At 43.0% G+C, this 23,716-nt stretch overlaps 1 long non-coding RNA gene across 5 annotated transcripts in view; it reads right to left on the bottom strand.

Moving 5' to 3' along the window:
* LOC142411798 (uncharacterized) overlaps positions 1-23,716 on the bottom strand; it is a 51,458-nt gene that overhangs the window by 21,131 nt on the left and 6,611 nt on the right. For 3 of the 5 annotated variants that reach the window (XR_012776289.1, XR_012776292.1, XR_012776288.1), the window contains exon 2: positions 8,738-8,875. The exons of 1 other annotated variant lie outside the window; for it this stretch is intronic. This is a non-coding gene — a long non-coding RNA (uncharacterized LOC142411798). Of the gene's footprint in view, positions 1-8,737; positions 8,876-9,107; positions 12,330-23,716 lie in introns of those variants that run through there. One more of the 5 variants, XR_012776291.1, reaches the window with a different exon arrangement.

Raw genomic sequence — 23,716 nt, 5'->3', positions numbered from 1 at the left:
AGGACCAGGAAGCCAACGGGTGAGTCACTGCTGGGGCTGTTGTAAAAACTCTTCTCCACTTCCATGTTGCTGGGTGTATGTTTGGCAACAGAGGAGTGGGAAGCGGGGTGCCCTGCTTTTTTGCTAACGAGTAAAGATCTGGCTCCAACATCCTCACAAGCAGCAAACAGCAGGTTGCTCTGCAGCATAAAGTACCAGGAGACACCAGGGGTGAGCACCAGCACTATCTGCTCTATTAGACTGAGGAGCGGGAGCTGTGTGACCCAAGAGCTCCCTTAGTAGGAGGATGTGTTTGCTGGAGTATAATTTCAAAACTGCTATATGAGGTTTTTTTTCAATACAGCCCATGTTCTCAAGCATTAAAATAATGTGGTTTTGGTTCAGGGGGGTACAGAGGTATTTTGAAATGGTTCTTGCCCCTCCAGGGAGTGTTTCTCAACGTGTAACACCAGTAAGCTTTCCTCCCCAGTTTCACCAGTTGTCGTTGGCATTTGTTAGTGAGCAGTCATTGCTCGTCTCTAGACCCTGAACACTAAAAGAGCAAAAAGTTTGTTTTTATTTTAAAAAGTAGCACTTATCTCTTCTTTAATGTTTTGCTAATTCAAGCAGCTCTGCAAATTCTCTGCCAGCCCAATATTTGGATGTGTAATGTAGCATTTCCTATCTCTGCATGCTATGTCTTTTTTTATTGAGGTACGTCTTTCACTAAAATACCTTTCTTATTTTACCTGCTGTACAAAGCCCTCAGTGGACACGCACTGATAAGAAAGAAGCTAGGTTACTGTCCAAGCCACAATGTCCCTCTATCTAGCTTGCCTGCCTATTCATTTCTTGAGTGCCCATCACTTTCACATCTACATGTGCTGTACCAGAGCAAAAATCTGGACTCTCCCACCAGGAGATTCCCCACCTTAGCGCACCAGGGAGTTGGGTTTAATCCAAACTAGCTGCATCTGTAAAGATCCTGTTCATGATCTAAGATGCAAAGAGCCAAGTCTTGATCATTACTCGTATCTCTGGGAATGTAAGCCTTGGAGAAAGAATCACAGTTTTGGGAGCGGACGATGACAGAACGGTAAATTACATAATCTCCCGTAAATGGAGCCCGTTCGTAGCCCAATTACCCGTCCCAGCAGCCCCATGCAGTTGATTGCAGGATTATATAAAGGGCTTTTCATTAGTCAGAGAGCCACAAAGGGAGCTCTTTCCAAGTCCTCCTTAGGATTACTTAACCATCACTCCGGACAAGACCAGCAGAACATTATTTGGATGTGTCAGAACAATATCCACCATCCTTTCCTCAAGCACGTCCGCTCCACTCAAGCATCCTCCCACCGAGGGGTACAGGGAGGTGGGTAGTGCCTTTCCTGCACAAGACAGGGTTGCCCACACGCCATGCCCCGGGTTGGAGGGAGGTCTGCTGTGCCTCTGCCGGGGCGAGACATCTCCGGGTTGGAGCACCTGGCTACCACTCCCTGAAACGCTGATGTGGGATGAGCAAGGTCAGTGGAGACCCACCCTACACCCCAAAAAAGTCCCACAAACATTAGTGAGCTGGTGGAGCGCCTGTACTGTCACAGCTAAACAACTGAAGCTGCAGCACATGGCAGATATCCTTCTCTTTCTCCCGCAAACTAGCGATGGACAGGTTTTTCCAATTTCCTCTGACCTGGTATATATAATAAAGACACAGAGCACTTGTGACAGCGGCACTGGAATCACGATGTTGCCGCCACACCGGAGAATGTGGCCAAGGAAGCAGGTCCTAATCGCGTCCTTATCACTGCCTGGTGATGTAACCTTAGAGAAGTTGCCTAATATAGCTTGTTCGCGTTTCCCTTTCTCCATGGCAGAGATAGTAACAGTTCAGGGGTGTCGCAGAACTTCATTCATTCACATTTGTTTCTGGTATCTCAGATTATCAAAGAGCAGTCAGGAGGAAGACCAGCAAAGAACAAGCTCCTATTTGCTTGCCGGTTAGAAACAGTAACCTATTTTAGATTAAAAAAGAAAAAAATATAATCCTGAGAGTGGTTGTTCCTTGGTTTTTACTGCTGCTCATTTTAAAATCTCCCCCAGCCTCCACCCCGCGATCGCCTGGATGAAATGTTGACCATTTCACAGTGCACCAAATTGGTGTCTTCCCTCCCCTGGCAGGAATGACAATGCAAACAAAAATAGATAATGCATTTTAAAAATCTACAGTGGATCGTCATGGCGATAAATAATTGTAGCATGTTGCCATAGTAACTCTAGCTGTAATAAAGAGAGGCCTATCTGCAGCTTAGCTAAATTTAGTTGTTCCAAACTATTAAAAATATTTTCAAATACTCTGGTAACTCTTTTTTAACATTTTCTAGGGTTGGAAAAAAGAGTTAATCTTCATTCATGCTTTTGTGTTGTCTCCGTATTCCAAGTACACTTCATCACTAAAGTAATCAATGCCATCCAATTTAAAAGTCATTAAGCTGAGGAAACTGCCGAGGATTTTTCTGTTCCCCACCTCGTGGAGCCTTTTCACCTGGAAGTGTAAAATCTGCCCGTGGGAGATTTCCATTCTGCCAGGCCTGGTGGGAACCCACCCTGGAGCCCAGGATCTGGCCCCCGGCAGGCACGGATGGGTGCCGGGGAGGTGAGATGGGCTGGCTGTGGGAAAGGGCTTGTGTATGGGGGTTTTTTTTGGAGGAGAGGGATTTTGGGGGGCTGAGCTAGCCCTCAGCGAGTACAGTTAGCATGAGGGTACTGTGCAAAACATATGGGGTATCTCCAGTCCCAAACTGGGCTGTGCGTCACTTTCCCAGTTATCTGTCTGCTTTAAAATGAAGCCACATCTAATGAGAATTAAACACTGCTTAGACGTCCAAAATCCCTCCCTGCCTCCCTCAGCTCACTGCCTGTTTGAATGGGCAGCTACGTCTTGCCTGGAAACCTTCACTCTGCCAAACGGGCTTTATCTTTCTGGAAGGAAGCCTCAACTCCCGTGGTTCCTGATTTTTTTCAGATTTTGACATAAGATGGTCTCTTTTAGCTACATCTCACTGGAAGAAGGAATGAAAACACACTGCAGGGGGTATTAATTTTATTAATTTTCTTGGTAGTGCTACCTACAGGCTGAAAAATCCCGAGTTACCCCTCAGCTCACACGCCACATGCCCTTGGCTAAGCACAAGCCTTTTGCTTCCGATCCTCCTCAGTGGAAAGGAGCTTCATCGTTTTGTCATCGAGACAGGGCTTCCAGATTGCGAACTCTCAAAAAGCACTTACTGGCTGTCTGATTTTGAAACCTTGGCTTCATGTTTCTGAGCTTATCTGGCTCTACGACAACACAACTTCTAGAATTGGAGATTTTCATGTGAACACTCGATAACCAGCTCTGTGGTTTTCCGAAAAGCAATCGGCAAAAACACACGTGCCTGAGAGCGACGGCTTGAGGGATGGTGCCTCCTCCGCACCTTCCCCTCCGAGACCCTTCGCTGGAGTATTTTGCAGGGTTTTTGCAGCAATAACCCTTTGCTGGAGGTAATTGAGATTTCTTCACTCTCGCGATGGAAAGGTGGTTTCAGTCTGCACTAATGTAGGTTTTTCCTGAAGAGCATGAATTTAAGCCTCGTGCCTGAGCCGTCTGCAGAGCAGCAAAGGGGTGCTGCCATGGCCCAGGCTCTGTCCCGCAGGAGGGTTGGCAGCAGCAGATCTCCCTCTCGTCGTGCTGGGACCTGCTGGGTTGCCCAGGACATCTTTCTGTCCACCCCAGGAAGAGCAGGATCAGCCCCTGTTGCCTTGCCTAAATTTTCTAAGGCAGACAGGCTAAAGGACACACTTTTAATAAACTCAAGTTGCAAAATAATGTAGTGAACATTTTCTCATAGCTATTTATTTTGCTATCAGCCTGTGACACCACCTTAATGGCACAATGAATTATAGTTGTTGGAGGACGAGGTAACGTGTTAATAGCCCTCTTCCACAAGCAAAGCTATGTTTCTAAAAGGCACTTTTTAGTTAGTATAATGTTCTGTGTCTGAAAAGAAACAAAAGCAAGTTGTTTTATTGTTTTCTCATTGAAAAGAGACTGCAGCCTATGGCTTACAAACAACGTGGCATAAAAACAGAACGTACAGCTCCGTAGGCAGGAATACCTAAACTCCGAATAACCACATGATTTAGGGAAAAATAAACTATCCTTTCTTGCTCCGATGCAAAACCAGAGAAAAGCATTTGGAGTGCTCTTTAACACATCAGTGCCTGTAATTATGGAAGTTTTACTCTCTGTGTGCCCTAAAAATCTACTGAAGTCAAGGAGAGGGCAGGAAACGCAGCCGCAAGCTCGATGTAGGGAGAAGAGCCGGGTGATTACCGTGCTGAACACAGCCTCAGAGGTCTGCTCAACCTTTATCTTGGACTTTTAGTAGGACCTTGGGGAAAATCACCTGCAAATGTTCTGCTGCTGCTGTTTCCAAACTGCAAAACAAGACTAATGCATTTACCTCTCACCCTTTCATCTGACTGGGAAGCTCTTTGCAGCAAGGGATCGCGTTTTGCTGGTGTATTTGCTCATCACCCAGCACACGGCAGCTCAAACTTCAGCTGAGCCTTGAACACACTGATAAGGTACAATTAATGATAACTCTCTCGTCCTGCTTTCCTTTAGCTAGACAGCAGCATTGCTCTCCCTATTAGGTTCCTGCTTACCAACAGCTCCGAATAGCCACGTTTTGGTGTAATCGATGGGGATATGTTCTAAGTGCTTATTTGAAGGTTCCCACTGACAAATAGCAAAATTTACTGTCGCACTACACAGTCCTGGGTTTTGAGTCTTCACTCAGCAGATGTTCTCTGTTCCCACGTGCCCGCAGCCCCGGGTGAGCTCCCTGGCAGCGGAGGCTGCATCCCTCCCAACGTGAGCTTTGCGTTATCGCTTCCCCCTGTTTTTCTTTCCGTGCTGCCCGATCGTGCTCGTGGGCAACGGTGACGTCCAGCTGGCAACATCCCACCCTCGCCGTTGCGCTGGCAGGAGCTCCCCGGGGCTGGACCACGAAACCCCTAAGCGGCTGCGAGGGAGGGGAAAGGCATGCGGTGCCTTTTCCTTGGGACGATTGCAAGTTTTAGGGAGAAACCCGAACGTGGCACAAGGATGTAAAGGCTCTGCCCTGGACAGGGCAGGAAAAGCTGTTATTGTGAGAATTGTTGGGGATGATACAATGAAAACCACCTGCAATGTGGGCAAGACAAAGGCTTGCGGCTCCCTCCTGCTCAGCCTCTGCACGGCAGGATTCCCAACGCCCTCATTTACATTTAAAACTATGAAGAAGAGAGCATAATTCTGTCTCATTCATGGTCTGTTGTGAACTGATATTTTGGATACCAGGTCTAAATTAGGTTTTAAAAATAGACCAGTGGTCTTTTTTTTTTTTTTTTTCTTGTTATAAACAGAAATTATTATCTCATGGAAACATTTAACCTCAAATGGAACCTCATCTAATTTTTGCTGTGTTTATTATAGCCTGTGAAATATGAATGAGCATCACTGATATAACTCTATATGATTATTGAGCTGTGATGGTCCAGCTGGAAAAGACTCAGCTGTTTGGATAAAGAACTGAAAGTTCTGATAGCGTGTTGATCTTTATTTGAATGATCCCAACCTCTGAGGCAGATAATATTGGCTGAGAAAGCTCTGGGAATTGTCCTTTCTCATTGAGTTTTATTGTTTCTGACCCTGGTCATGGCTGCAACACAGGAGTCAATGGGAAAAATGCATATCAGATTGAAAAGTTACTAATTCACTTGCAAAAAAAAAGTGAATTAAAAAACATTAGTTTTACACTTGTATTTGTTTTTTTTATATGATTAAAAGTGCCTGTAATGCAGAATGTTAGTATTCATTTTTCCCAGTTTGATGCAAGCCTAAATAATATATGCAACTATATAATATATAATTAATATAATATAATAAATATAATATATAATAAATATATGTAATATATATAACAAAACTGTGATGGGAAAATATTGACTGATTGTACAGAAAGGTATGATTTTGTTTTAATTTGCCATCAAAAAATTTAAAATCAATATAATACTTCAAGGAAATCTTACCAATCCTGCAAACAGTTCCTGAAAACCACTGTGATTTATTTAGGTTGGGGAATTCAAGGATTATCGTTTTGGCTCTGAGTCTGTACAGCTTCTGGGACACTGGCGTCACATTTCATAGCTGGCTTTTCCAGACATTATTCTAATTATCCTAATGGTGGCTGTCAATGCCATGTAAGGGCTGTGCACAGGTATCAGAAGCGAAGTTTTTAAGACTCCTCCCTTACATGTCCAACTCAATTTATGCAATTAAAAAAAGTATGCTAATAAATCTGTACAAACTAAGTCTACCAAATCTTCCTCTATTTTTTGAAGTGGCACAGGCACATGCTTTGTCATGGGATTCACTTCTCTGGGGGTAGGGCAGACCCCCGCCGCCACGAGAGCCACGACTGCGCTTTAACGACGGGTATTTTGGTTACTCCTTGTAACACATGTTCATAATAACTCAGATTTTTTTATCATGGCCCTGGTTACCCATGTGATGGATACAGAGGGCCAGCATTTGTTCTTCTTAAAAACTGCTCTCTGTCACTGAATTGACTGGCACTGGATACCTTTAAAAGCAAGTAACTGGGACATCTTTTCTTGCAAATTAAAACCAGGGTGCAGAATATGAACTAGAAATCCAACACCAGGAAAGTATTTTACACATACTGAAATCTGAACAAGTTCCCAAAACGGAGGTTTAAACTGCGTTTAGCCCACAGCCCCCACCCTCCCACCCCCAACAGCCCACGCGACACCAAGGTAAACGAAAGCGACGTCCCCACCACCATTGCGGAGGGTGAAAACGCATCAGGAGTGGGCGCTGGTTGGAAATTTGGAGGCTGAACATAGAGGGAAGCTCTGGGCTTTAGAAAGAAAAAGGGGGGTACAAGTTCAAGGGAGTTAAAGATTGTCAGAGAAACTCAGTTTTACGAGTTGGATTCCTGTTAAGAAACGGCTGTGCGTCTAAAGCCCTCACCCTCCAGCTTTCCTCCCAGAGAGTTCACACAAATACAACCGCACTGCGTGCAGCAGGGTTACACTTGATTTACTCTTGTAGTACTGGGGTGGAAATCAGATCTATCTCAAAGCAAAGCCATTTTCAGATAAATTCCTGTTACACTCAATGGAAAATGTACTTTGTGAACAGTTTAGGTATGGGACCGTTTTTTACAAATCCCCTGCAGAAGTCTATTGGAAAATTTAATATGTTTAATTCCACTTACTGGCTATTCCCTTAAAAATCCTAAATTGGAAAATCCATTCTTTTTCTAGAGGAAAGAAAGAAAACACCAAAATATTCTGTTAGTCTGAAAAAAAAGAATTATCTGTACTGTTCTCTGGTCAATTGACTGGTGTATCATTTGTAAAGCGGTTTAATTATAGCGATGGTGGTCTAGATAAGTTTTACATTAAATCTGTGCTTAAAAATAATCCAATTTTAAAAAGAAAAGGTTAAAATAGTTGCTGAGGAACTAGTTACAATTAATGGCTCTTCATGAAATGGACGGGTAAATATTTCTATTGAAAATGGCAAAACTGTTCTGAAGAATAAATCAAATATTGCAAATAGAAGACCAGTTCTACCATTCTCTTTCCATTAGAGTTTTCATACTTTTACCTATGATACTTTTGGGGTAGAAATAAGTGTTACCTAATTTCAGCAATAAAAAAAGTTTAATTTCATATGTGGGCAAGGTTTTTTAATATGGAAATAACGAAATAAAATTCTGGTTTTTTTTTTCAAACAAGAGAATAAAATGAATAATCAAAAGTGCTTCTGAGAGCTACATATGATGGAAACAGAGATAATTCCGTGGGACATTCTTATTATTAGTTATGTTATTTAATAATTTTATTACTTTTTAGGAGTCCAGCATTTAATTTTTGAGTGATATATTCTTTGCTTAGCTAAACAGAGATTAATTTATATTCTGCAATAAAATGTTATCTAATATCTTGGGGTTTTTTTATTGTCTATTCAAAACCACCCAGAAATGAGAAATCGTTCAGTGCCTTGTGTTCATTTATTTAACAAAGCATATAATTTAAAATATATGCAGGGGCTGAATTCTCTTTCTGGGTTCCCAAATATCCAATCCTCATGATTACTTTGAAGTAATTAAAAAAAAAAAAATTGCCATTAAGCCATTTAGATGCCAGCATCTCCCTATGAGCGAAATAATTTAAGTGCCTGTGGGGTGTCGTGGGGAGGGGAGCAGTCTGTGAGGTGACACCCACCCACGTTTCTTGGGGTAGTCTCCAATGTCTTTTTCCTCCTAGCATCTTGAATCTTCATTGTAATAATCCCATATTGCCATGCGGGAGGCGCAAGTTTTGCCCTCTCTCTAGAGAGGCCATCATTGTGGTATCGGGGCATTTAAAAAAGCCTGTTAAGGAATAGGGCTGATCAGCCATGACTGGGGCAGATGGTATGTTGCTGATCCATGGTCTGTAAGGGCAAAATAACCATGCTTACAAGGAGAGAGAGAAAATACGTGCAAATTAAGAGGTCAGAGAGAGTCACGAAGACCAGCTGGAAAGGACAAGCTGCTCCCAGTGGTGTTCGGCTCCGCTTTTTGAAAAGCTGGGACACGGGATCCCCACGGGGAAGGACGATGCCGGGCAAAGCCGTGTCCCACATGCTCTGGGCGCTCACGAGGGGGCAACTGTTCTGTGTCGGGAGTTTCCGTCCTGGGTCCCCTGGACCATCGCCCACGGTGCCGCGCAGGTTCAGCAGGATCAAGAAGTCACTGTTGCCTCTCCAGTGAGTGGGGAAGAGCACCACAGTTTTCACCTATAGATAAAATAGATATTTCACCTATAGATATTACTGTCCTCAGAGCTACAAAAAAAAAGGTAAAAAAAGGGGCTTTAAGAGCAATTTAATGCTGCTCAGAGATGCCAGGCCCTTCTGGCTTAACCAGGGAGAGGGTGAGCACATTTTGAGAAGGGAATAAAGATCGCAAGAACTAAATTTAAAGCACCCAAGTGCTGTGCAACTGGTCTGCTTTGTGTTAATATGATACCTTTAATTTTCTGAGCATCCCAAGCTGTAGAGGTGAGTGATGTTTTGAGAGGCAGAGTTGAGAGAGCATGTTAGAGGGCACAGAGTTGGTGCTCAGGAAAAATTCTTTCCAAACCAACTAACTTCCATTCACACCAGAAGACAGCCAGAGCTGCTTTTAACATGCACTGCACTTCCCGGGCTCCTGGGAAGTTGCCAGCATTTGTCTTGATGTCAAAAAGTGTGAGTGCTTCGTCATAAAAATAATGTAGGAAGTGATCCAGCCAAAGTAAAATACAAAAAGAGAGAATGGTTTTTAATCTTCCAATTTTTTTTCCATCAGCCTAATGCAGAAAACTTTAAGAAACAATCAAACTTTGCATCATCCCAAGAAATGGCTCCAGATGAAAGAAAAGATCTGCGCTGTAACAAAGTGTAAGTTCTGGCTGATGGTATCTATATGAAAGAAGTGAGAAGGAGTTACAGGGAGTGAGCTGCTACTCTGCAGCAAGTGAAAAATAGTTTATTGCTGATGCACAAATTTAATTTAGGAGGATCCTTTGCAAACTCAGTGTAAGTCTCAGATGCAGAGGGAACCTGCTTTCCAGTAGTGTCAGTACAATTATTCATAACACGACGCTGATTGCCCAGTATTTAAACATTTCATTGATGGTCTTTTAATTAACCAGGAGAAGGTGGCTGGAGCCCAGCGTGGAGGTTGGGCTGCCCCAGGCTTTGAGTCCTGGGCTCTTCCCTTGATTTGCCAAGCACTTAAGCATTTGCTGACTCCGGGTTAAGAAAGGTGGAGGCACCGAAAGAGCCTTATTGACTCATGATATTTTCCAGCCTGGCTTGTTTGTTTTCATTGTGCACACAAGTCCTGTTTACCTTGATCAAAGATGGCAAAATCAACAACACCACTATGCAGACAGGGACTTGCAAAATTCCTACCAAAGGCATGACTGTGCCCAGACCTGTAGCTCCTGCTCTTCCCCCCATCCTCTTTCTTTCTGCCATTGCGCATCGTTTCTGCCTTACCCAACCCGTACTGCGCCCTGTCTGCCAGGAAGCACCCCCAGCCTCGAGTTGCTTTTCTCAAGACTGGCAAAATGAAATCCGAGTTTCCCTAGCAGGACCGGCAGCAGGAGATGGGAGGAAAGGAGGCGCACGGGCACCGCAAGCTCCTCTTGCCCTGCGCGTGGTGTGGCTGCAGTACCCGCTCTTGTGCATCCCTCCGGACACGGCAGACACCATCTGATTTTCAGCCTTGCACTAATGCCTCCTTGTCATGATTTCTGGAAAGATGTGGCCACTTGAGTGTATTCCCCGTTAACGGGCTTCCTTGGCAGGGAAGACAGATGTGCAGCCTGCATTCAACGCCATTAGGGTCTGCTCATCTTTTGAGGGTTAGGGAGAGGCAGAAACACAATTAGGACAGTCCTGGAATTCTCCAAGCTTACAGCAGGCCCCGAGTGAGTTTCTGCACAGCCCCAGAGCACAACCCCTTCTGTTCCAGCAGGAAAAGCACCACCGAGATTAAGATCTTCTGTCTGCTCCAGCCTCTGGAAAGCTTCTGAGCATGCACTCCTCGGAGGAGTCATTGCAGACATCCAGAGCGTGCCGTAACAACAGAATTAAAACTGGAGAGTTATGCAAAATCCATCTGCAGTTTACTGGCGTGATGCAATGGTCCAGCCTCAAGCAGCTCTTGCACAGGTTTTTGTAGCAGTTGCAATACCAAGGACCCAACCTTAAGCAACATAAGGGGGCCTCAAGCAGCCCTGTCAGCCCTCAGAAGTGAGACAAAAGGCATTAGAAATGCTGTTTTCTTGTAGAATTTCTTTGCTCCCTAAGTCCGATTTTAATTGTTTAAATTTAAAAGGCCAACTAATTCTTTAGTTTAGGTTTCTTCTGTCCAGCTGAAGCCTGCGCCAGCTTCTCTGTCTGACCACAAAGGCAATTTTGTACGGGAAAGGCACTGAACAAAATTTTGCTCATGCTAAGGAAGACTTTGTCAAGAGGATGCCCACCTGTGGTCTTGTTTCAAGACTTTACAACGCCAAAAAATGTGAAGAAGCCACTCTTTCTGAGTGATCCCCATTAACACCCTACGCCTTTCATTTCCTCCTCCCTCAGCATCCCAGCTTGGAAGATTTTATCAGACAATAATTCCACATATCAAAGCAAAACAAAGGAACCAAACGGAACCCGCTGGCATCAGCACAGGTAGCCAATGCTGAGATAGCTCGCACCCGGAGAAATCTGCTTCGCGATTTGGTGGTACAGTGCAGTAAATCGGTGTAAAATAAACAGCGTCTATTTATAGCGGAGCAGAGCCTGCCTGCAGGCATTGCAGCTGGGGTTTTTTTTCCTCTCTTTGCTCTGGATGAATGAGGGTTTTTCAATGAGGATCCAGGTTTCCCGAAGCAAAGTCCACCCCACCTCTTGGCGTGAACCCCCAGACAGTCCATATGTCATGAGCAAAATATGCGGAGCCCTAAAAACCGGAGTGGAGTCTCGCCCGGGTGGGATCGGGACCTGGAGGGAGACCCATGGGTGCTGGGCACCGAGGGCAGCCCTAGGGCAAGGAGCTGGGCAAAGCCACCCAGGTGGTTCCCACCACCAACCCCCTGGCACCCCACGGGAGCTGGGCAGCACCGGGGGCCTCTCGGCAGCCCCCCGAGCCATCCCCGACCGGCCAAGGACCAGCCACGGGTGGGTGGCTTGGCCTTAGCTTTTAGTGCCCCAAAATTGAGCCCGGCTCTCGTAGCTGTGAGGTTACATGCTCAGACACACACACACACGCAAGCAAAATGATTTCCATGCCTCTACGGCTCCCGTTGGATGTGGGTGGTCCCGGCGAGAGGAATGCGAGCGATTGGATTCACGTATCATCTCGCTGCCGCTCAGCGCAGCGCCGGAGACCTCTGGGGATTTTCCTGTAGGCGATTGACCCGGGGAGCATCCGAGCTCCGGCGCGTTTTCCACGCACCTCTGATCGCAACCACAAAGAAGAAATTGATTTCTCCCAATGTAAACGTTCCTAAAATGACAAAAGGGGTTTTTTTGCCTCCCCCACAACAGCAAAAAAGGCAGAAAGAATAAAGTGTCGCTAAACCCCCCGGTGCCTCACCACGACACAGATTTACATCTCTGAGTCAGATCTTTGCAGCTCCCTGCATATGGTCCGCATGATATGCAGTTCCTGGCTAGTGACTCACTCAACACCAATATAAAGGAATCGTTTCAGACCGAGCAAGCAAACAACCCGAATTTTGCCATCTCAGGCTCCAGGGGACGAGGGACGCAGCCTGACCTGGCCAAGCCTGACTCGGCTCTCGCTGGGATGAACCAGGAGCGGCTCCACCAGAATCCTGTCACATTTTTTTAAAAGCTTCTTAAAATTGCCTTTCTGCCTGATTTTTGCTGTGGTCGAAGATTATGAAAATTGAAAGATAAGAAGAATGGTTTTATCTCTCTTTCTTTGCAGGTTGCTTACTTGGTTCATTCGATATCACTTTGCGGACAGGGTATTTGGTTTCAGTGTTTCCACTGTGTGGTCACTTAGGTAGTTTCCCTTTGTTCTTCATGTGGGTTTTTTTTCATAATGATGTAAAAAGAGCGAGAGGAAAAACCTTTTAAAATATGATGGTTAAAGCCACAAAAACTGGCAGGTGGACTCACACATGTCAATTCACAGAAACCAAATCCAGTCAGCTACTCATTAATAAAAGAAGAATTTATTGTGGAATTGATTAAATTTCCAATGGACATTATGCTAGATGAGCTCACAGTCAGATCTGTGGTGTCACGTTTGCATGACATTTAGTGTGCATTTTGATTTTTTTGGGTAGTTCTTAAATTTTTAAATCAGTTTAAATACATTGAGCAACAATTCAGCTGGCATTATAGAGGAAAAAAAATCGTGGTAGGGAAAGTTGCTGAAATTACATCATCTAGAATTTTTCATAAAGATTGTTATCAGAAGCCCCATAGAAACATTGCTCTCGGTTTTGTGGGCTGAGCTGGTTCCCAGCACTTTTCCCTCTGTACATTCAGAATTCAGAACCTGGAAATACTTCTCCTCTGTAACTGAGCAAACAGACTTAAAAAAAATCTCAGGAATCCCACAATTTTTTCATCTTTAACCTCTCTTCTTTTTTGATTAAAATAGTAATATGAAATCCAAAGCCATTTAATTAATTGGAAATTGTTACACTTAAGTGTGTACAAAAGAATGATCAAAAGGGATGCTAAAGCCATTAAATAATCAAACAGCAATACCATTAAGTAAGTAATTAGTATGTGCAATAAATGGCTAGACTGTGTTAATGAGATCTCTCATATATCCTAAGTTGGGTCTTATCCTTTGCACAGGAAAGATCACCTAGTGTTGTTGATTCTCTGTTGAGGGATGAGAACACTTCCTTTCCTTTTCCAGGCTATCTCCTACATGCACAACATCTTCTATCCAGCCTCAAGTACAGGCATTTTTGTTCTCAGCAGTCTTTCCCCTAGGAAAGACTTCCAGAAAGTTCCTGGGAATTCTGACTGCGGAGAAAATCAAGATCCTTTTTCCCTTAGAGTATTCAGGGATGAAACACTACCTTATTCCCTGATAGCATAGCTGGTGAGCACATGATTTTTGTGTTCAAGTACCAAGCCATTGACTAGTACTGAAGAAGGATGCAGCTCAGAACATACTCACCTGGTGGCTCTTCCATAGCCATGTGTAGGAGAATCTGGGGGAATAACTGGTGCTGACATAAGCAAGGGTGATAGATTAGGTGAATAAAAGAACAGAAAAAAGAGCCGAAAAGCACAAGCTTATTTTGATCGTAGGAACGCCTACGGAAGAATTTATGGCAGTGTTGAGAGAAGGATTCTTCAAATGGTACCCAGATGATATGGTCCTGAAATCCCCTCAGACGTGTTACCATGTGCTTGTATTACCCTGAGCTGCAGCAGCGCCTCGGTGTTCCTTGGCTCCTGTACAGATAAGTACACCTGTAGAGCCCCAGGACCAGGAAAATAAAATTTAGAGAGTATGAACAAGGGCAGAAGAAGTGTATTAGCCAAGGTTGCCAAACAGGTCAAAAGTAAGCTTAGAAGTAAAACCCACGACTTTGAAATCCTCCCGCAGAGATGGTTCCTTGGACCACGCTGCTTTCCACTTAAGCAGCCCCACAGACAGAGGATAAATGACAACTTTTCTTATTAAGAACCTGGACCTCTCAATTATGCAGGCACAGCTGCCGTAGTATCAGGCTAAACAACTACTTTTCTGCTCACCAGTAAAAAAGCCTCCAGGAAAAGAGATTCAAAAGCGACCCAACTCCTTTTACAAATGATTTCCTGATCTTGACTGCTTACAGTCTACCACCCTGGCTCTGGAAAAGTTAATCCAGGCTATGCACATTCCTGGGAGTGGATCCCACCAGACAATGTAACACTCTAATTAGGTAGTACCAAGGCAACTGTTTACAAGTCTCTTCCAAATGCCTCCCTTGCATTTGCACCCTCCTACTACAACGGCAATATTTAGTAGAAACGTCTTAGGTATAATTCTCCTGGGGCTTATTCAAATGTCAGTCAGCTCAACAGAAGTACACTGTGAAAACGGATGAAAACAAAAGAGGATGAGTTTCTGTCTTTCTTGGGAAGCAGCATGTTTGTCAGGAGAAGGTTTTGGATGCATTAGTGAATGTTCTCCAGTAGGGGTTGCCAGAAATAAAACATGAGCCCACTGTGCCTGTAGTTCCTTGCCCAGGCCATATTGACAGCGAAAATTTATCTGATAGCCTGTGGCTCTGGTGGGACAGAAGTCCCCGCATCCCTGTGCCACCAGTGCCTTCCGAAATCAACAGCAGCTCCGCCATGGGGTACCTTGGCTGCTTGGTTGTAACACCGCGTAAGAGAGGATGGGAAAACACAGCCACCCTCATTAACGTTTCCCCTGCAGCCATAACGTAGAGGCATTTCTTGTTCTGGGAGAAGAAATGGGTTCTGCTGAGCTGGGGTGGAAATGAAGCAGAAGATCTGATGGCTGAGCTGCTTGGGGGACACTGCGAGTGCTCCTGCCGCTGGACATCCCAGCAAGGAGGAGCCGGCCAGTGATGGGGAGACATAAAAATTGTGCTACGGGAGGTTCAGAGTGTGATAGATGAGGTACTGCTGTGGCTGTCTGCAATATTGTCCTTTTTATCCACCTCACGCCATATGCTCTTGGCAAAATAGCTATAATATAAAGGAATCACTTCACTTCCATTGAAATGCAGCTGCGTTAGACTACTCAGCTGTAATCAATGAAAGAAAAATACTCAGTGCCTTTTAAGCTGTAAGGGGAATTTACAGAGGCATAATGAAATTATTCAGTGTGAATTCAGCTGGGCTGCAAGAATGGGCAAAACCTTCTCCTTCAAAAGCGTGAAGCAGAACTTTATCCAGAAGTTACTTTGGTTTTCTGTGATCACCAGAAGAAAAATGACACAAAAAGGTCATGGATGTTTCTCAGCTGATACAATTAGGTCTGACTCAGACCAGTGGAAACTACAGGATATTGTCTCGGAGGGCTCTTGTGAGTTAATAAAAAGTTTCCTGGAATGATTTACAAATCTGAATTGCACAAAGGAATACAATGAAGGGAAATGGGGAAACTCAGGTTACACAAAGCATTGCAGAGCATTTGTGAAAGTCATTTTCTAACAGTCATGAGTAAAGAATTGAGGTCTGTGAGTTTCTGGGATTTTGTACACTGCTAAGTACTTATTTGCCTTAATATCCAACATTTCGGTTACTAAAATAAGTAGTTTCACCTTTCCTTTTTTTTTTTTTAAAAAAGCTTTCTTAAGTGTGTTTTCTACTGAACCAGTTTGCACTTCATAGGCTGGTGCATCCTTTTATAGGAGAAGAGGGGTGGATTAAAACTGCATGCTCGCCTTGAAAATAAGTTGACCCTTCAAATACTTGTTTGGGGAAGCCATGGAAGAGCTGAGGAGATAGTGGAGGGCTGGAAGAAAAGAATAGTTGGTACAATCTTCAAGGAACAACAGAATAATGATCCTAACATCTGGCTTGTAACTCCAATGCAAATAGCATAACAATAAAACATGCTATTAAGTTTTTACAATAGAATATCCAGGAAGATCATCAGACAGGTGACTTCAATGGATCTCTGATAGTTTATGCCAGCTGGGGATCTCCTCTTATTTGCAACAGGGGTAGGGGGTTATGAAGATAATATGCAGGTGTGGATGATGTGGAGAAAACCCAGCTAGAGGGACGAGCAGGGGGGGGAATAAGAGTACACCGGTGTGTGCAGGGTAAATGAAGGAAGCAGTGGGTATTTCTCTCTAGGACCAAAATCTGAGAAGCATGGAGGACCTCTAAGGTGACAATTCATGGTGAATGTGGATGGCACAGCTGGGGAGCCAGAGAAGACACAGGTTGACAAGGATGGGCTGCGATGTGACTGGTGGGACGGGGCTGGTACGTAACGTAAAGCTGCACCTTTCCCCCGACGCATGTCTGCTATTACTTTGTCTTCCTTCCCATGTGAGGCCCTGTAGCTACAGGGGGGGTCTGGCCCCTGGAAAACTGCTGTTACGCTGCTACCAGTGAGGTTTCATTACGGGTGAACTGGGCTCATGGAGTTTCCCGTGGCCCAAAAAGCCTCGAAAGCTCCCGCTACAGACCCCTGTTTTTGGAAAGTGTATGCCAGCCCATCACTACATCTCTACAGAAGACTTATATGTATTTTCTTCTCCTTTTCTAATCACTCAAATTCAAATAATATTCAGATTATAGCTGTAAAATATTAACCTGTTATACAACATGTTCTGTGGAATTAGGTCCTGGTAGGAATGTAATTTCTTCAGTGTTATATACTGGTGAGAAACGACAGGCTTAGAATTAAAAGAGAAAAAAAAGACTGAAAGAATGGAGTGATACAGCTGGATATTCCCCTTTTTATTTAGAAGCAGGCAGCTACTGTTGGACTATTCAGGATTCTGGCATTACTATAGAAAAGCCCTAATCAATATGCATGAAAGTTTTTTTCATGGGTTTGTGGTGACAAATTTATATAAGTTTATCTGGAAGATTTCTAAAACTAATAGCATTTGTCGTATGAATATTATACAATTAATGTCTAGCTGAAATACCAGCAGTCTACTATTAATTTTAACATAAGAATGGTTACATTAACATTATCTGAATTCCAATTACTGTGGGAAGGAGCAAAATACCACTAATGGGGAAAAAAGCTGTTCTTTACTATTCCATTCTGTCCTGTGCTCATTGCCCAGGTGCTGGGATGTGTTTGCTGCAGGAGAGTTGTTTTAAGGCATTGGAACACAAAATGAAAAAGATTTTCTGAGAAAGATGCTCTCAGTTTGAAAACGTGATGACATTTGGTGTATCACAGACTTAATTTGTGTTAGCCTTGCATATGTGACATTTTATTACCAGAAACCAAATTTTCTGAAGTGGCAATGCATTGTACAAACACTACTACTGGTGTTTTCCACTGCTCTTCACATACCTCTTACTGATGGCAAGGAAGGGATGCATTGCAGTCGCAATGCTGCTTCTTGCTCAGCCATCCTTCCAAAAAGAGTAATTTCAAACCCGCTTTTCATAAGTACAGTAGTGCCCTATAAAACTGCATGAGTAACTCAAGCTGAGCTTGGTCCTGCCCTCCAATAGTGATCTTGGAAACCTTCTCCAGCAGGTTTTTTGGGGTTGTTTGGGTGTTTCTTGGGGTTTTGATTGGTTTTTGTTTGGGGTTTTTTTTTGTGAGTCCTTCTACAGGCATCTTCACGGGGAATCTCAGAAAAGATTTCAGGGCACACAAACTCGTGATCAGATGATAAGGCTTGTGTAGTGCCAGGAGGCTGCTCTAGGCATGATGCTCCTGTGACTCCTACAGAAAGGCAGAGGAAAGTAAAGCCCAAAGGCAAGGCAGTTTTTAACCTTAATTTCCAGCTATTCTCAGAGACCATATGGGAAGATGGAGACATGTTCTGTTCTCTGGACCGTCACAAAAATCCAGAGGGTGCAGAAATGCTGAATGCCAGAGCCGAGAGGAGCATCATCCACATCTACATTCAGTGGGGAAAGGGCTGTTGGCTACACTGGAATACAGTTCCAGTCTTTTTTGATTATCCCCTGCATGAACACGGACAAGCTGACTTCCAGGAGTGCTCTCTTTGGGGCAGAAGGGAAAGAAGTTGTCAAAAATGTTGATTCTATCTGGAGGATTGGGTACAACGCCCAAAGCCTCGCTCACACTGCAGGGATGTGTCAGGTCACACTGTGCAACACTGGAGATGCTTCACGTCCTGACTTGGGCTTAAAGTGGGGAGGAGAGCCAGTTCTTAGAGAAAAAGTCCTGGAGGGGTCCTATGAGCAAACAAAATTTATTCTGCAGTTGAAAACTTCTCTTCTACTGCAATTTAGGTAATCTCTAGGCAGCAAAAGGCCCAATTCCCATCTTTGGTTACACCACCGTCAGTGTGGAAAACTCCTTCAATCACAATGACGCTGCTGCAGCCTCAAGCAGCATTGCCCAGCATAAGCCAAGCACATACACAGTAGAGAGGATAATGTTTCTAGTAGGGACTAGAAGTGCTGGAAATCACCCTCTGGTGTGCCAGAATTCAAGAGTAGCAGCACTGCTCATTATACGATATTAATAGCGTGATTTGGAGAGGCCGCTGCTGCATTTGGGCTCTGAAGTTATATAGCGCCATAAGCTACTAAACACATAAAAACATATTACCCTTTAAGATCTTGATTGTCTTCAGTTTACTATGCCTACTCAAGAGTGTTGCGCTTTACAAGGGACAATATTACAGTACATGTGATAAAACTACTGTATCACCACTACAGCCAGAGTGGCTCGTGCTGTGCTCCATGGGAACGTGTGGAAGCCAGGAGGCTTCAATGGTTAAATGCCAGGATTAATGCATGGGATCCAAGAAAAAAAGTGACTATACAGGTCCGCTCTTCTTGTTCTTCAAGAGCAATGACACCCTCCAGAAAACGGATACTTTTCAAAGCCTCTTCTTGAGGTACTTCAGACCTGCTAAAATCAGAAGATGATTTATAACATACTTTTCTCCCCATGCCAGGCTCTGCACAAATATTTCTACTGAGGAAAAGCTTTGGCTTGAGCTGATGCAGAATGGTATTTAGGACCACCAGCATAAAAAAAATTGAAGAGAAAAAGGCTCCTTCATGGATCATGTCTTCTAGCATTGCCTGCTCCATCTTTTGACTCAGAAAACTTACAACATTTTTTCCTAGGCATTGTGTTCATGGCTCTTCTGGCTTTGTCTAAGAAGTTGATAGCTCTTTAACATATTTTATTAGGTAAATGGTATCTTTAAGGTGCACAATGCACTGAGTGGCACTGCTGAATGACACAGTCCTGCCGTCTGGCTCCTCGTAGGAAGGCACTTTGTAGAAATCCTCTCTCCTGCTCAAAGCAATCAGTCCTCTGCCATGGTTTCCCCCAACACACCACGCAGTGGTGCATATTCTATGCAGTTGTTCTTGATCCTTGAGACTGTAAAGTTAATAGGTTACAACAGACATCTGCTCTGAGGAGTCCACCTACAAAAGACAATAATTTAGATTAAGAACAATTTAAAAGATCCCACAATTATGGCATGGTTTTGTTTGATTTGTGAGTAATAGGTGCTACTATGAGTATCTGGAGTGGAGCAAAGGAAAAACCATCACCTAGAAAGAAAGGAAGAAAATAGCTCGAATCTCCCCGGCACCCCTGTCAGGCAGCTTGCTTTCTCACCAGGACGTGTCTCTTGGATGGAACCGCCCCTGCTGCTTCATCACGAAAATTCCTGCAATTTTGTGTGTTGGAAAGTGAAAATAATATTTCATAAACAGACACAGGCAGATTTATGCCAACTAGAAGCCTACGAGAGGATTTTTCAAAGGCATATTTGACAGTGAATATGGTGCGACTAAATGATTGGAGGAACGTTTTGACAACTTGACTTGAGCAGGTAACAACGTGGCCTTGTCTCAGTTATTTTCCTCTGGATCGAGAAGGTGGAGAAAGTAGCCAGATATCCTCCTATCTCACTCAGCAGTTTATCTTGAATTTATGTAAACTAATCTATGCCAAACTCTTCTGAGAATGGCTTTCTCTGATAAGATCCTGCCCCTATGATGATGGACATCCCCCTGAAAAATCTCTCACCAGATTTCACTGACAAATGGGAATCTCATGCCTTAACCCACACTTAATTTTGCCTGGAGATTATAATACTATTTTAATTTATCTACACTTACTGTAGCAAATACTACAAAATGCAAATCCTCTGGTATGAAGACACAGTTATGTAAGACCTTATTCAAAAGTGCCTTATTTAAGAATGCACTTAAGCGTCTCTTCAGTTTCAATGACACATCCTAAAGAGTGAGGGTCTTAAAAATGCACCTGAGAGTTTTCCTTCCCCTCTGGGGGATTTAAGTAAAATATTATCTAATGCAACTGCGTATTTTTCTATGTAAGATGATTTAGCAGAAAGAGCATTTCTTCAGACAAAATCACATTCCTTTTCAGGAGAGATTCTTTCTTAAATTATTTGCATTAGAAGTTTTTTTCAATGATGTTTAAAAATCATTGCATAACAAATATTGTGCCATGGAAAAAAGGAAACTAAATGAATTCTTCCTTTTAAGCCTCAAAAAAAAGGTGATCTTGGACAGATAATCTTTAAACAAGGGGAAGTGTGAGTTCATGAGAACATTTCAGATATTCACAGTGGGGTACAACAGCAAAAGCAGCTTTGCAAGACTAGCAGGTATTTTTTTCCCTACAATCTCTTGAAAAGACAGACTGATTCCTTTCCTAGGGACAGCAGAGAAGTGTATTAAGCTTTGGTTCATTCCCTGCATTCAATGAATAGAGTTTTTGGGAAAGATGCCCAGATACTATGGACCAAGTTCAGCTCCCGCGTAAGCAGACAGAATTCCCACTGAAATCAATGGGAGTTGCACCTGCTGACTTTGGAGTTGAATATGGCCCAATATGTGCATACTATAAAGGTTCTGTTTCCAAAGTTTCTTCTGGCTTGTTTTATGGGAATGCAGACCTGGCGCCAGGAACGTCAGAAGACCAATAAATTCACTATGGGAACTTCCAGGCAAATGACAACTCTCTCGCACAAAACAAATCCAGAAGCTCACACGACGCTGAAGGACAAATTCTCAGTGTTCCCCCAGTTCATTTGCATGAATACCAGTTTCAGAAATGCTCTGAGAGAAGAAAATGGGGAGTGTGTGGCTAGGAGAGATACTAAGGGAAATGCTTTGGTTGGTTTGCCCAAATTATTTGGATAAATATCTTAATTATCCCAGATACTTGTTAACTTGCTGGAATAGTGGTCCAAAGTCACTAAGAAAGGTATGCATATAAGCATATATCGCATATGCATATAATTGCTTATATGCATATAAGTGATTTGCTCAAGAGCTGCTATGCTACATCTTCCCAATTTGGACTGACTTTTAGCCGTGACTGTCTCCAGTGGCAGAATAAAAGTACAGACAGGGCTAGGGGAGTCCATCCAGAAAAAAGCAGTAGCTTGAATGTACCCACGTGGTGTTGAATACAGAGGAGTTAACAAAAGCATTATGTAAAGGAGACAGTTTGTCTCTGTTGGGGTTATAATTAGCTGCTGACTGGGATTTAAACAACTGAGATTCAAAGTCCACTTTTGAGTAATTTCTCTATTATGGAACCAGTCTAGTCACATAGCACATGTATTCTTGGCAAGTTGTTTGTAGGTAGTGGAAGTACAGAAAGAGAAAACTAAGACCGCAATAAAAGAAATAATCTTGGAGCCCCCACATTAAAAAAAAGAAAGAAAAGACAGTTTTACTTCTTTTAAAGTTCTAAACAAAACCACCATTAGATCCATATCCCCTACTCTGATTCGACCTCAAGTTTGAAAATATTTGAAGTTGGTATTTCTGGTTCAAGCCCATTTCGCTAATAGACAGAGCAAGAGCCTTCTAAACCTTCGATCCATTTTTTTAAATGCAGTGGTTTTCTAAACAACGTATCGAGAATGACCTACTCACTTCATAGCAAGAGCATCGTGCCCACTCTGAACGCTCATATGCGGTATAAAGAATAAGGGTAGAGGAATGGGATAAAGGCAGTGAGTACCCAGGTGCCGATGGAAAGCCATCTTTCAAAGGAATACTGTAATTTCTTGTATTTGGCATGTCCTGGAAAAGACTGTTTAGAAATTTCTTTTCCAAGCTGCTTATGATTAACAACCTTCTTTCCACGTCCTCCATCTCTAGACCAATATTCCTTCTGCTGCCACTGAACCTATATGAGTCATCCATTTTAAAATATGTGGTGGTCATACAGTACACTAACGCGGCGCGCGCACACACAGACACACAGAGTAAATTAGGGGAAAATTGATGTCAAGACCTATCGAGTATGAAGGGCCTTTTAAAACCAACCTTCAGAATGTGCTAATATTTACACATTCCCAAACCACCTGGAAATATGTTCCAACTGCTTTAAAACATTTTCAATATCATTTAAATGTATATGAAGCCATTCACAGTTGTACATTAATTTACCCTAAAATCTAATGATAATTCGATCTCTTTGAAAAAACACCTGGCCCAATCCTGGCCTTTATAGGAAGTCAAAAATCCTATTTCAACCAAGGAGTCTTCTTTTTTTTTTTCTTCAACAGTTTTTGGAAACATTTTTTTTCTTTTTATGCTGGAGATCCAATTTATTAGTCTTAAGGCTGTGCTTTTCCATAATCTTTTTGAATAAACATTTTTCTTTCTTCTTGCAAAGGTAAGACAGTTTGGATTTCATTAGGTTTGAAGGAGTTTTGATGCTAGCATGTCATAGCAATTATGGAAACCTGAATAAATGAAAATGTAGAAATACATATTCTTGTACGTATCATGCACATGTAAAGTTTAAGTCTTTTTATTCTGTATAGAACTCTATCAAAGATTTGGTAGAAATGAATAGTTACAGTCCATAATTTAACCCACTATTGACTTTATTTTGAATTCCATTTATATTCTGCTGAACTAGAACAAATAATCTTAATTTCCACATATCCAGCTCCACCTGGAGTCAACTGCAAATACCGAGAGAAACAAGAAGTTTATTTTGAAATCTATTTTAAATAAATGATTGTATACCTGAGGTTTAAAAAAAACAAACCCAAAAAACCTAGAAGCATTCATGGTCCTTTTAATTCTCCTGCAGGTAAAAGGGGTGAGCTTAAAGTCACTAGAGCCAATCTGCACCTGCGTTTCTTTCTTCCCAGTAGCAATAATTATCCTCCTTACGAATGAACTGTGACATTTAATTGCCTATAAACACATTTTAAGATCTGGGGATGGATGTTACTATTCAATTGGAAAATGCAGCAAGTTTCTTCCAGCTATTGAGATTATTACAGCATGCCCCTCTCGCTGCTGTGGGTCGGCATCACGTCACCCCAGAGGGCAGCCAGGTGGGCCCGGTTTACGTTCAATAGGATTCACGTACGTCCAAAGTTTAAGAGGTGCAAACCCAAAGCGCTCAATGAAAAAAATCATATAATA

This window comes from Mycteria americana, chromosome 6 (assembly GCF_035582795.1).
Source record: "Mycteria americana isolate JAX WOST 10 ecotype Jacksonville Zoo and Gardens chromosome 6, USCA_MyAme_1.0, whole genome shotgun sequence".
Classification (NCBI taxonomy): domain Eukaryota; kingdom Metazoa; phylum Chordata; class Aves; order Ciconiiformes; family Ciconiidae; genus Mycteria; species Mycteria americana.
This window is presented reverse-complemented; position numbering and strand designations above follow the sequence as displayed.